Genomic DNA, 15,872 nt, shown 5'->3' with positions numbered 1-15,872 from the left:
ATTTAAAATTAAAAAAATGTTTATATTTTAGTGATGTTTAAAAAAAAATAAGTTGAGAAAAAATTGACTGAGATCAAACCATCCCATTTCCCAAACATCTCCTAAGAAGAAAACCATTGGGCTTAATCTCCTTGAACTGAACCCAGTTCAAGGCTCCTATTGAGATTATTTTATATCAATTAAGTGTTGCGAGCCCAAATGAGGACTGCCCCTTCTTGTTTGGGATTTTTCCCATCTCAAGTGGTTTCGAGGCTATCCCTAGTCAATTGGATTTGTGAGTACGTAACATGATTGTGTCTTTTAGATTATCCATCTTTAACTGATTTCGAGGTACATATTGAGATTATCCATTACCGATTAAGTATTTGGGTCCATATGAATTTTTTTTTTTCTTTTGGGCTTAGGAATTAGGCCTATTGGGCACTGTCCCTCAAGTATTTGGGCCCATATTGAGGCTCGACACTAGTTTCGGGTCCATATTAAAATTGAGAGTCTTAACTCCATTTTGGGATATCCAAAATACGTATCTTATTTCATAGTTCAAATATAAGGTTTTATATGAAAAGTGACGTGATATAATATCAATAGAGATAGCATGCATGTAAATGCAGTATTGTTATTTGTGATATTTTTCACTATTTTGTATTAATTAGTAGATGCATGCCTAGTTTTTTTTATTGCACGATGATCGAGTAAGGTTTCCTAAAACCCTTTCAAAGAGCATAGAAGCCTAATTTTAAACATCATTTAGCAATAAAAGTTTAAAGTCAAGCACCATTTGTCTATGTTGTTGCCTGTTGGTTTTGTTAATTTTAAATGTTTATTACAATTTTTTTTATCTAATATACGTGATTCAAGAATAATATGGAACGAGATAAAATATCTCAGATTCATATAAATCAAGTCTAATCTATCAAAAGACCCCACTAGAAGACAACAAATTGAGAGATGAAGAATGGATAAAGAGGAGACAATAAGAGGTAAGGGAAAAGAAGATTTTTTTTTTTTGGGAGGGGGGGAAGAAAGACGTGACGGAAAATATGGAAAAATTGAGAAAGAGGGAAAAACAAGTCAGGCACACTAGCGAGGAGTGAAATAAAGCTGTCATCTCTCACCACTCTCAAAGCCAGGATAAAAAGGGATCAAATCGGACTAGAAATTGGGCTTTTTCGACTTTTTCAACCTCGCAACAAGAGCTTGAGTGAGAATATCTCTTCCAGTAAATAGATATCTGACTTCCATTGTACAATGATAAATGAGAGACCTTGAGAAACTGTAAAATACCCATATTATAGTGGATTCGCCCTAATTCAAAAGATGACCTGTGGACGTAGGCTCATTGCTGAACCACGTAAATTTGTGTCACATTCTCCATTTATTTTTCCTGCATTTATTTCATATTCAATACTATGGATGTATGTACGGACACCGTATAACCACTCCAGACAGCTACCGGAGACTCCAAACCACCCTGATCGAGGCCCAAAACACTATCGTGGACCATGAATGATTATTTCTCTTATTCCAGCATGTTGTGCAGTTTGTTGGCATTAACAAATACTATATACATGTTTAGGCTATTCAAGTAATTAGAGTCTTGGATCAACTCCAAACTCTCTCTTCCAAGATGAGTTTTTCTCCTCCTCTTAGTAGTCTCCCCTACCAACCAACAGTCCACCTAACCCCTCCCTTCCCCACCTAACCCCACATTTCCCCATTCAAATTGCCTTTATTTACAACCACCTTTCCACAAATAGAATCCACCTACTTTAAACAATGTCAATTGAACTTTCGAACATTGACCAACTCATTCAGTAGACCAAAGCATTCACATGGGACGATACTATCTTGGAGCCGGCCTCTGCGATAGCCATGAAGATATCTGACCATGCCCTCGTCGGTAAGTTAATTTCTACAAAGCCCCTAAACAAACACACCTATCACTCCACCATAAAAGCAGTTTAAAGCTTTGTTATTGATCTCACCATTGAGGACCTGGCCCCAAATACATTCCTATTCGCTTTTCCCTCTCCTATTAAAAAATACTGAGTGTTCCTTCAACGCCTTTGGAATTTCAAAGGGTACCAGATGGTTATGAAAGAATGGCCACCAGGACTCAACCTTGAGGAAATTGATCTTGCACATTCTGGATCCAAATCCATAGCCTCCCTTTTGAAATGATGACAGAAAAAAAATGCAGAAAAATAGGAAAAGTTCTTGGTAATTTGATGGAGATTGACCTAACCTAGCTCCCTAGCATGTATGCAAGACAATTTCTCAGGATACGGGTAGAAATAAACACAAAAAAATAGTTGTTTAAAGGTTTTACTCTACCTAGAGTCAACAAAACTCCTGCAAAGATCAGTTTCAAATATGAGAGACTCTCCGAATTTTGCTACTGGTGTGGTCGGTTAGGACATCTTCAACAAGCTTGTCCAGTATATACTAGCTCTACTGAAGATCCCTGGTTCGGGCAGTGGATGTGTGCGGAATCACAAGAACCTCGTCGAGCAAACCAAACTGGAGAATCATTTCGAGACTCACTTCAAGAGGCCCCACAGATTGATCAACCACCTGTTATCCATCGAGCACTACCATCGGTGAGAATAAGGGAACCAACGGAACAAACCCACCATGCTCGTACTCGCCCAGACACAGGAAATGGAAAGAAAACACAAGTTGAACATTTGGGCATAGGCAAAGTAAAGATCATCAACACTCAAGAAGACAGCAAAAAAGAGTTTTGCATCAAACAATTATTCTCTAGCTCTAGATCGGCAAGCCAAGGGCAACAATCCCAAGAAGACAACACTGTTCATATCCTAGAAAGTCAACGAAAAGTAAGGTCTGACTCGATCTTCATGGGACCACGTGAAGTGAATCTAAACTCATCAACATTTCTGTCACTTTCCATTATTGAGTATAGTACTCCTATCCCCTTCAGCCCATAGGATACATTAACTCCTGCTGCTCACATCTGTCCAAACCTCACCCCCAACCACCCACGTGTCTCTAGAGGTCAGAAAAAATCCTCCATCAATCAAGCCTTTGATCCCTTTAATGCCTACCAAAGATCTTTTATCTAGGCCCAATACTTGCTTCTTCAACCAAATCATAACTCAAATGAAGCAAAGTTCCGGCCCAATTAAGATCCCAAAGCCCAACCACAACCTGTCATTACTTGTTAGCCCATCTGGTCAAGCTTGCTTAGCGTTTAATACTTCTCATCTAAGCCTTAACCAAGTCTTTGCCCAAACTCACCCAAACACCCAGATCAGCCTCTCATCTCCGAAGGAAAATCTTCATATGGAAGAACCCCAAATGGCAAACCAAATCCCAAATGCTATCCCTAACCAAACACTGAACCCTACCAGTAAGGCTATAAAGAAAAGGAAAAACATTTTTTAGGAGAAGAGTGACTCTAATTTTCCACAAAAAAAACAAAAAAAAAAGTTTGCTTAGCTTGACCATTCGGGTTGAAGATGAAGTTAACAGAGGAAGTGACCAACAACTGGTGGCTCAACCAATCTTTCCAAGGAAGAAAGGACCAACCAAAGAGCAAATAGAGGAAAAGCCCAGAGAAACCAACCAAAGAGGAACTCGAAGGTAGTCAGATATGCTCTATACCAAAACTAAGAACTACATGCTTCGGGTAACAAAATTCAGACACAAATAATGAATCTTTTTCCTACAAATCCAACGACTGAGGTGGCAGGGTCTTCACTGCCACCCCATGAGCCATGAAGCTTTTATCATGGAATTGCCAAGGTATTATCTGACCTCGTGCAATTTAATCCTGAAGTTGTTTTTATTTCTGAAACTCTGCTACCTACTAAAGACACTGCTAATGTGGTTAACAGGCTAGGTTTCTCTTGTTTTGTGCATGTCCCTCCATTTGATAAATGGGGAGGACTTTTAGTTATGTATCAGCCTAGTTTTGATTTTGATCTGGTACATATTTCTAGCAATATAATATCAGTGTTGGTCTACTTGGATCCCACCCATGTTCCCTAGCTACTCAATATGATATAGTGCCCAGCTCCATACAATAAAAAACATGCCTTTGGGACCAACTGATTAAAATCACTGAAGCATACCCTGGTCCATCTCTAGCCATAGGTGATTTCAACTCCATTCTTACTTAATCTGAAAAACAAAGGGGGCAACCGGTTGCTCAATCATCCAATCCAAAAGGCCTTCAGTTATTCATGAATAAAAATGGTTTTGTTGATCATGGTTTTGTTGATCTTAGTTTTGCTGGACCCAAATATACTTGGTGCAACAATAGACCTGGGCATGGTCTAATCCGAGAAAGACTTGATATAGGCCTTGCAAACACTCAATGGATAAATCTGTTCCCTCAAGCTTTCATCACAACTTTAACTAGGGATACCTCAGATCATGCCCCTATTATCCTAGATTCTTCGAATAAATCCTCTCATCCAAAATCTTTCAAATTTAAAGAATTTTGGACTAGGGATCCCTTCAGCTCTAAACTCATTCAAGAAGGTTGGAACTTACCTTTTAAGGGAACACCAGTCTTCATTCAAGCAAAAAAGCTGAAAGCCACAAAAAAAGCCTTAAGGTCTTGCAACCTTAATTGTTTTGGCCATATCAAAACACAACTCAAGCATCTGAACTCGGTGCTTAAATCATTACAATCCCAAGAGACAATCCCCAATGATAATCTGGAAGCTGAGCTCAAAGAAAATATCAATGAACTCCTCATTCGTGAAGAGTCTCTTTGGAAACAAAAATCTAGAATCAGTTAGCTGACTACTCCTGATCTCAATACGAAATTCTTCCATGCATCTACCATCATTTAGTGTAGATCAACTCAGTAGATTGTTTAAAAATTGGAAGCAATCATTGGACTTTGAATCACTTTATCATCATTTCAAAGATCCAAAAGCATTTCTAACAAATCTTCACAACGTCCAATCCCCCCACCCCGGATAACTTAGCCAGTTTGTTCCTATAAAAAATCTCTGATAGGGAAAATGTCTTTCTCTGTTCAATTCCTACTGAAGAGGAAATAGCCATAATTGTCCGCCAGCTTCCTTCATCAAAAGCGCCTGGTCCAGATGGTTTTACAGAGCTTTTCTATAAGACCTACTAGGAGGTGATAAAAGAAAGAGCTGATATCTATCATCCAAAATTTCTTCCTCAATGGTAGACTTCTAAAGGAATCATACTAATCTGGTCCTGATCCCAAAGGTTAATAACCCAAATGAAGTTCCCCAATTCAGACCAATCAGCCTCTAAAATGTGTGGTATAAAATCATATCAAAAAATTCTTGCCAATCGTCTCAAATCTGTCCTATCCCAAATCATTTCTCCTTGCCAATCAGCATTCGTTCCTGGAAGATCTATACAAGAGAATACCATACTGACTCGGGAAATTTTCCATCATATGAAAAAAAGAAAAGGAAGGATAGGACAAATGGCCATAAAAATTGACATGGCAAAGGCTTCTGATTCTATAGAATGGACTTTCATCTTTTCTATCCTCCATTATGCCGGTTTCAATAAAAAATGGATCAGCTTGATAAGGGAATGTATTTCCATGGTCTCTTACTCAATCATTATAAATGGCTTTTCTCACTGTTTTTTCAAACCAACAAGAGGCCCCAGACAAGAGGACCCTCTTTCCCCATTCCTTTTCATTCTGGGTAGCGAAATCCTCTCGCGCCTAATCCTTAGAAATGAAAATCTTAATTTAGTAAAAGGTTTAAAGCTGGCTAGAGGATGTCCCTCAATCTCCCACCTTTAATTTGTCGATGATATTTTTATAGTCGGCTCAGCCTCCCCTTCTAATGCTCAAGCTTTTTCTAATTGTCTTCATACTTACAACACTTGGTCTGGACAAAGCATTAATCAAAGAAAATCTTCAATCCACTTCAGCAGGAATACTCCACCTATCACCAAAAGTGAGATCAAATCTATTTTTCACTTCAGATTCTCCCCTTCTTATTGAAAATATCTTGGGCTCCCTTTGTCTAAAGGTAGAGATACAAAAAAATTCCATTTGGATATAATTGAAAAAATCCAATCCAACCTCCAAGGCTGGAAAGCAAAAATCTTCTCTCAAGCAGCAAAAACAGTCCTCATCAGAGTAGTAGCTAGTGTGATACCCAGCTGTGTCATGGCAATAACTCTCCTTCTGAGATCTATTACAAAAAAAAACTTGATAGCCTGTTTCGCAGATTTTGGTGGGGCTTTGATGACCCCCCAAAAAATAAATATACCCCAAGTATTGGAAAGCAATTTGTTTACTAAAATCAATAGGTGGGTTAGGCCTCAAACAAATGACTTTTTTCAACTCTGCTCTTATTTCTAAATATTATGGTCATTTGTACAAGAGTCTAATAGTTTGTGGAAGGAAATTCTATCTAAGAAATAATTCAGTTAAGAAACTTTCATCAATGCCAATCTCAAGCCCTCAGATTCCTGGTTCTAGAAATGCATCTTAAAACAAAAAGAATTTCTGAAGACTAGCTACTACTACAAGATCAACAATGGTACCTCTGCAAAAATTTGGAATGACTCCTGGATTCCTACTATTTCAACTCCACCCTAATCCCAGCCTCTCTTTCATTGACCATAACTCATCTATTTCAAAGTTCATCCTAGAAGAACCAAGAAGGTGGAATATCTTACTCCTTAATGCTCTCTTCATTGAAGAAACGGCAAGAGAAATCTAAAAAATTTCTTTGGCCACTCATGACTTCTATACCATTACAAACAAAATCAAATGGATTCATCACCCTTCTGGATTTTTTTTTTTTTTTTTTTGTAAAATCAACTTATGCCGCCATGGTTAAAGCCAACTGTAATCCTCCTTCCGTGCCAAATACATCATGTTGGAAGAAGCTATGGAAACTGAAAATGCAAGACAGTTAAAACTTTTTCTATGGAAAGTTTGTAAAAATATTCTTCCCACAAAATCTTTGATCAAAAAGGTTATCCCCTTAGAGAATGATCAACTTCTTTGCCCACAGTGTAACATGGTATAAGAAGATCTTCAACATCTTTTTCTCAACTGTCTCTATTCAAAAATTTTCTGGAGACAATCTTTTTGGCCTATAGATACCACTCTATTTGTAAGCCAAGACATGACAGGTTGGGTTCAAAACATTCTCAATCCAAGTTCTATCATAAAAATACTTGAAACTGAACACCATAGCTTCCAACTCTTTGCAACTATTGCCATGGACTCCATTTGGTTTCTCAGGAACAAAATAATCCATGATCAAATCCATACCACTCCCAATCTTTTTGTCAAATTAGTTCAAAAAACTTTCCAGGAACACTACAGAGCTTGGTCAATAAAGAATGACCACTCAAAAGTTGATGCCACAACACATCAAGACCCACCAGAGGCTTGGATCCTCTCTTTTGCTGTTGTAGTTAGGGAGCAAGGCAGTATAATTGCATCTATATGCAGGAATAGCACAGGGGAGCTTCTAAGTGCTAAAACATATTAGCAGCACTCACCCAAATATAGGTGAAACTCAAGCTGCTCTAATGGCACTGCCGGAGGCAGAAAAAATGAGGCTAGATAATATTATCTTGGAAGGCGACTCCAAAGTAGTAATTCAAGCAATTAACAATTCCTCTTCAGACCAAGATTGGATGCTAAACCCCATCATCAATGATGTCAAGCATACTTTAAAATCCTTCAAGATCTAGAAAGCGAGGAAAATACATCAATCCAATAATCGATGCGCGCATGATCTAGCGCAATAGATAGCGGCAACACAAGCTTTTGGTAAGATTCCCTTGATCCAAATTCTCTAGTATTTATTGCATTTTCATAATGGAAAAGATCCTCCCAACAACTCTGTATAATTAAGCTACCAGTTATACTCTGCATTTCATGGTTATATATATATATATATATATATATATATCAATATTAACTTGCTTAAAAAAAAAGTAATTAGAGTCTTGCGTAGATTCTTTAAGAAAAAGTAGAAATCATACAAAAATATGAGTTTTATTTTCTTCATGTAGGTTCCACATATTAACTAGAAAGGTACAAATATTTTTTCACTATTTAAAATCACTTGTAATTCTTTTTTAGAACAACACATTATATTATATACTAGTAAGGGTAACATGCACTGCACGTTAGCCCAGTTGATCAATTTTGTTATGTTTCAAATTTTTAATTATAAACGGACAGAATTCTGTTTATATTTTTAGAATTTTTCTCCCGCTTACAACACATATTACACACAAGATTTACATAATGTTTATAACTATAATACAACGACTTACAATAACCAAGTCACAACTATGTACATATATTTTTAAAATATATATTATAAGAGCGATAAGTTTCAAATGGACATATAACAGACATTCATTAATTATAACTAGTAATAAGAAATTCATATGCTTGTCAAATATAACATATGAATAATTAGAGTAGTCATTACAAAGTAAATAGCACAAGTATCTTTTATTTGAGAAAGAATCAAAGATAAAAACATACCAGTTGATATTTTTGTTATGCCTTAAATGTTAAACTATAAACATATATAGTTTTATCTATATTTTAAAACATTTCTTTTTGCTCACAACACATATCATATATATTATCTGTAAATTATTCATAACTATAATACAAACACTTTCACAAACATATAACTACAAGTAGATACTTTGTACTTATATATTATCAGCATTGAAGTTTTAAAGAAAATATTTTAAACAGTTATGTTATTGTTTCGGGGATGTTTTAAAGTTTTAACATTATTAAAATTTATTATAACTTTGGAGTTAAGATTTTCAAAAAATTTTGTAATAACATTTTATATGGATTGGATTTATCTAATATCCTTCATTCTCTGCTTCTCTCTCCCTCTCTCTATTACTCTCTTATCTCGAAAATCCCTTTCAACTTCCTCGTTCTCTCTCTATCTTCCCTCCTCAAACCGAGCCTCTCAGATGCTATGTTTCTCTAAACTTTGGTCTTTCTTTCTATTTGTTTTTGTGCTTATTCTGTTTTTCACCTAAAATGTTTAAAATTTATTTTAATAAGGATAAAAAGGGGTGGATACAAAAATCTAAATAATTTTTTTTTAGACCCAGCCCAAAACCTTTCCTAGGCCCAACCAATAGACATACATGAATATATATGGAAATATAAAACAAAAACAATGTTATAACTATTTATATCTAAAGCATAAGAAAGTAACATCTATTTAAAAAAAAAATTCTAAATTATATTAAAACATATTATATAATATTAAATTGTCTAGCAATAAGAATCCAAATTTCCATATTATAAATAACAAATAGTTATAATCGAGATTACAAATTTATATATTTGTTACAAAATAAATACAAATAACTATTTACTTAACTGAGGGGAAATAAACGTATCAGAAAGTAGATGACAAATATAATATCACTTAAAAAGAAAGGACAAATATAAGATCAGTTGAAGTAGAAGAAAGCCAACAGTGAGCGGGACGGAAAGCACTAAAGTAAGCAAGAAGCACCAAATATGTTATAAAAAATACATTAAAGCTGCGTTTGGATGTTGAACTGAGTTGAGTTGAGATGATAAAATATTATTTTTTAATATTATTATTATTTTAGGATTTGAAAAAGTTGAATTGTTTATTATATTTTGTTGGGATTTGAAAAAGTTATAATCATGAATTGAGATGAGTCGAGATGAGTTTAGGTTCCATTCTAAAAATTCATAAAAGAACAGAACATAAAAATTCTAAAAATTCTGTAATTATATTCTTAAACAAGACCATATTAATATATTAACAATTACAATAGATTTCTCCAAATTTATACGAAATACTTAGTACAGCTCCTACCACCTCAACCCTGTACAATCTTATTTAGGTATGAAAAAAATTTCAACTATTACTACTACTAATAATAACATTAAATATTAATAAATTATATTAAATCATAGTATATTAAACACATTAAATGATTTGATAAAGTTAGAGGCCAAAGTTGTAGATTTGGGAAAGTTAAAACGAGAGGGCTTAATTTTATCAAATAGCAAACAGTAGGAAATGAAGAGATGAAAATCACTCTTATACCCAGCAGCAAGCGGTGGAAGTAGCGGAAAACAGAAAAAACAAAATCAGAATTTGATAACAGCAAAACTAAAAATAAAGAAGATGAAAATCATCGCTCTTATACCAATGGTGGAAGCGGTGGTATAGATGATTAAATCAAGGACAAAAGCGTAAATAGACGATTAAATCAGTAAGAAGAATGGTAACAGGGGCAGAAAGGAAAAATAAATATAAAGTAAGGGCAGAATTGACAAAAAAATAGTGAACGAGAATGAGAATTAAAGAAAGAAGACTTGAGAAGCAAAGCAATAAAAGGATATAAATAGTAAATAGTAAATAGGTAGAATAATCTTTTAAAATTATTAAATGAATGGTAAATAGTAAATAGTAAGTATCACTACCTATTTCATCTAAATTTCACCTAACCCTCACCATTTTCTCAAACATCTCTCTCTCTCTCTCCATCTCCCTCTCCTTCCGAAAGCTTGAAGACCAAAATCATTCCGAGCCTTTCCACTGCATCACTCAGTTCCCCATGTAGACCAACCGAAAGCCTGCAGAAAATCAAAGAAAACTGCCTCTAATTTCAACATAGACGACGAAAATGGCAGTCATTGCGTTTGGGTCTAAGGATGTCTTAGATCTACACATATTACCAATGGTTTTTCAATTTGGCTTGTTTTGGTGTACATCGGTATGTCAGTGTAAATGGATATGATATACGTAGTGAGTTTATACAAATTTGAAGTAATTTTGTTTGGATCTGCATTATTTCTTTGAGATCTAAACATATCTCTGTCTGGAGTCTTCAAAACGAAATTTTTTTCTAATTTCCTTTCATCTCCCCCTCTCTCTGTGTCGGTTTTTTTGTTAGAAATTTTCTTTGTGAATCCTTAGAAATTTGAAAAGATTTGTTTGGTACAAATCCGAGTGATATTTTTTGTAATGATGTGAGAAAAATCAGACTGATAGTTTTTGTAATGGTTTTTTTTTTGTTTCAAATCCGATTGGGTATGATTTATTACCGATAGAGGATGTTCACCCACCACGTAGAACGTAATTTAAGAATAAAAATAAGGGCAAAATTGGAAACAAAAATATTAAACGAAAATACTAATCTCTAACATTCGTATTTATATAAATAGTAGATACATGGCCACGTAAAGCTTTTTAATTTTGTATATTAAAAAACATTAAGAATGTAAATTTATAGATTTTAAATCAAGATATGGTACTTAATCATTAACAAATCAAGAGTGTAACGTGCACGATTATTTTAAATGTGATGAATAAAATTACATAATTAGACTATTGACACATTTCTAGAAGTTCATGATTTTACTTAGATTATGAACATTAAAGTAGCACTGGCTTAATTAACATATAGGGACCCATTTTAAGAGTTCATGTAATTTCATTATTTTATGATGTCTAAATTGGAATTCGGGCATACTATATATGAATATATGGTTTCACTCCAGATTTATTTCTTACTCATATAAATCCCATCGCATTGAATTTTACAAAGAATGATACTAGACGTGGAAGATTGAAATGCTGCTCTTTTATTTTCCGATGACTATTACATATACGAGAAAAAATCTTCTTACAAGCGAGTATGCGCATTAAATCGCGTACCAATGCTGACATGTAAGGCATCTATTTAATAAAACAGTGTAAATTAAAGACGAAAATTATTTTCATGAGATAGATGACATTTTCTTCTCTCAAAATTTTTATTTTTTATTTTTCTTTTTCTTTTCAATATAAAAAGTCATGTCAGCGTTCGTACGCGATTTAGTGTGTTAAACCGCTTGTACCTATCAAGGCCCCATATACAATGATTTGACACGTAATCGATCTTAAATTATTAAGAAATCCATCACAAAGTCCGATCGACCTCAATGCTGGCCTATCGTTTTGTTTTGATAAAAAAAATTTTAATTTGTCGAGTTAAAGCAAATCAAGACCCCCCCACCTCTTGAGGTCTCCAAATCCTTAATCAGCTACCGATGCATGCAGGTTGATACGTTTTTTGCTTTGTCCGAAGGAGAAACCAAATAGTTCTAAGGTATTCTATGAGATCTATGCATGTTTCAAGGTCTATATATATATATATATATACCAAAGACAGCGGAACAAGAGTTGAAAGGAGAGAGGACAGAGTAAATCAGAGTATGCACAATTTAATGCGGGCGGTTAAACCGACCATATGCATGTATGCATGGAAAATAGATAAGCAGAAAAGTAATTGCATTGAAATATAACCTTAATAAAATTAATTACAAGGTTTAAAACAAATAGTACAGATTTATACTTACAGGGAGGAACAAGTGAAATAGGTGAGAGCAGAAGGTAGAATGGTATGGATAGAAGGCAGAAAATGAGATCTGCCTAGTTCCGAAGTAAGGTTCTTCTTTTATAAGTCAAAGAGTTCCTATTTACAATAGTAAAAGTAAAACAGTAGAATGATATGTGAGTGAACAGTCTTGTGAACTGTTTAAACACGTGAAACAAGGGGTCATCATTATGTCTCTGTCAAAACTGATTTCGGCATAAGGTGACAAAATAATTTTATTCCTTTTAGCAGACTTTATGAAGGAATCTACTTTCGGTCATAAAGTAATAAGACAAAAGAGCTAGTCAGTCATTGAGACGGCCGTCTTTGTCGGTGGAGCATGTGGATCATTCATCTTCAAATAATTTTGGAGTGTCTGGAGAATCATGTCCAAAAATATTACAGTAGGGATCAGCATTAATTGCAGCCTCTGATGATGCCTCTGAATTATTGTGATCTTCTTCAGAATTATCATTTTCTAGCGACTTTTTTAGTAGGTGAATTAAATCCTTTTTATTAAGTCCTTACAGGAGATTCTTCTGTTTAGACTTTGAGGATTTTTTAGCAGAGGATGAGCTGGTGGCATTTCCTCTTTTGGAAGTAGTTGGTGAAGCAGGGCCTGAATCTGTGGGTATCCAGTTGAAACAACAGAACCATATATGATTGCTGGAAATTCTTCTTTATTCTACAGGTCAGGTGCAGTTTGAGGAAAATCTCTGATCACATATTCAATAATCTGTTGGGTACTGGGAACCTATCCCACCATTTTGTGAAGCAGTACCGAACCAATATATCACCATGTCTTTCATAGTTCCAATTCATGATTCATGACACTTTGTACCATTTACAAAATGGAGATAATAAGGGAATTTAGACATGTGTCGGTCCAGTTTAGAACAAACAGCATTTGAAAAACATTTGAAGGCTCTAAGCAGCTCGTCAGGGAAATTCTCTGGAATTGGTCCAAATTGGTTCCACCATTGAAGAAACCAAAAATGCAGTTTTCCTTTGAACTTCTTGTCAAAATTCAGGAACCAAGAATGACTCATATCTGGTACCTGGAAAAACATAAACCTGTTCTAAGCAGTGATATACTCATAATAATTGTAAGCAGTGTCTATATTTGCGAGTCTTTTGGAAGTAAAAGGGTTTGTACCCTAATCTTCTTCTGTGAAAATCTGGAAAATATAGGCACTATGGTAAATTAACTTGGTTTTATCAGTTTTGTCATAAATGAGTTTTATGACAATTGAATCAGTTTGGACCAGGATGCTGGAATAGAACTGGAGATTCTTGGAGGAATTCTCTGGTATCCAATGAAATCCTGGGGGAAAATAAGATGAAGCAATTTTGAATAGATCTGTTTGGTCAGATCTATTCAGCTCTATGTAAAACAGGTTGGTAGAGTAAGCTTTTCTAATGTACTCAGTTTTTCCTTTTGGGAGAAAATACTAGGTAGAAGCAGTCTTTGACGCAATTGCTTTGGCATAGGGGTCAAAGGAAGTAGAAACGGTTGAAGCAAAAGTAGCAGGTTGGATTATTTTACCAAAAGGGGTAAACTTATTGGTAATTTGTAAAGCAGTTGGACCAGGAGTTGAAGCAGGTTCATTCTTGATAGTTTTCCAATCGGGAATGGGAGGTGGAACATTGGTTTGTTTTTTTTTTTTTCCTTTTTCTTGCTCATGATTTGGTGTCTGCAAGAATTTACGGGTGAGAAAATCAGGAATAGAATTATTTGTGCCTTTGATAAATTCAATGTCAAATTAAAAAACACTTAAAATAGCTTGCCATCGTGCAAAAATATGTTTTGATGCAATGTTTTTAACATCATTTTCTAATACATACTTAGCACTTTTGTAATCAATCATCAATAAGAATTTCTTATTGAGTAAATCACTTTGGAATTTAGAAATGCATAGTACTATAGATAATATTTCTTTGTTAATAGTACTATAATTTTCTTGTGCAGGACTCCAGACTCCAGAATGGAAGCGAACAATTTGTTCGGAAGAGCCTGGTGAAACAACTTGTTTCAAAATACCACCATAATCAATGTTAGAGACATCTGTTTCAACAATTTTAAAAGAATCAAAAGTAGGGATACCGAGGTACGGAAAAGTCTTGACATGTGCTTTGATTTTCCTTGCTAGAGTAGTATGAGTTTCTGACAAAGGGGGAGGATTTTGTAGAAGCCTTTTGAACAAAGGTCGACACTGTTTTCTTATATCTTGGTAGAAATCGGCAATATAATTGAGAGATCCTAAGAATCTCTGCAATTGTTTTTTGTCAGTAATGACATCAGGGAATTTGTCGGCAAATTCGATGGCCCTTTGGATGGGTCTGATTTTGCCTTCGGAAATATCATAACCAAGGCATCTAATCTTGGTTTAGAATAGTTTAATCTTTTTTGCATAAACAACAAGACTATTTAATCTAATGATGTTAAGAAACGAATTCAAATGTTTTTAGTGTTCATCAATAGATTTGGAAAAAACAAGGATATCATCGATATATACAATGGTAAAATGGGTGAACGAATTAAAAATGTCATTCATGATATTTTGGAACTCACTAGGGGCATTTTTTAGGCCAAAAGACATCACATTCCACTTGTAGTATCCAAAAGGGGTATTAAAGGCTGTCTTATACCTATCTGACTCAGCGATCTGGATTTGTCAGAATCCTGATTTTAGGTCAAATTTGGAGAAGACAATTGCATTACTCAGCCTATGAATCAAGCCATTTTTGTTGGGAATGGGGTACCTGATCCATTCTAAGACTCGGTTTAGTGGCTTATAATTGATAACTAGACGAGCGGTTCCTCTTTCTAACTCAGCATTTTTCTGGACATAAAAGGCAGCACAAGACCAAGGGGACTTGCTATCCCTAATTATCCATTTCTTCTTAAGATCTGCAATTTCGATTTTGTAAAAAGCTAAAGTCTAACTATTCATTTGAATAGGTCGAGCTTTAATTGGAATATCTTTTTCATTAAAACCTTTGATATATGGAAGAGTAATGACATGTTTCTTCATATACCAAAAAACATTGGGTAAATCAGAACAAACTTCTGAAATCAGGCGTTTGTTAAAATTAGTAATTTTTGAAATCAATAAATCATTGGATAATTGTTCTGAAACCTTTCTGTATTTGATTTCCTGTTGGAGAAAATTCAAATGTTTGGTTTTTGCAGAAAGTAAAGATTTCAGTCCTTTATCCATGTCAATATCAAAACGAGAAGCAAATTTGAATTTAACCTCTTGACCAAAAGGGTCGGTAGTAATACCATTTTTTTCAGTCAAAAAAAGGTATAGAAAAGAGATAAAAAGAATCCCTAAAATCACTTTGTCAGACATGTTTTTGACTAAAACAGAAGGGATTTTAAAACAGACATTATCTTGGCAAACATGAGCGTTATTGAGCTCATAGTTGATCTTCATTTGAGATCCATTTGCCGAAAATAATTTTTCAATAGA

Source organism: Juglans microcarpa x Juglans regia, chromosome 2D (assembly GCF_004785595.1).
Source record: "Juglans microcarpa x Juglans regia isolate MS1-56 chromosome 2D, Jm3101_v1.0, whole genome shotgun sequence".
NCBI lineage: Eukaryota > Viridiplantae > Streptophyta > Magnoliopsida > Fagales > Juglandaceae > Juglans > Juglans microcarpa x Juglans regia.
Note: the sequence above shows the minus strand (reverse complement) of the source record.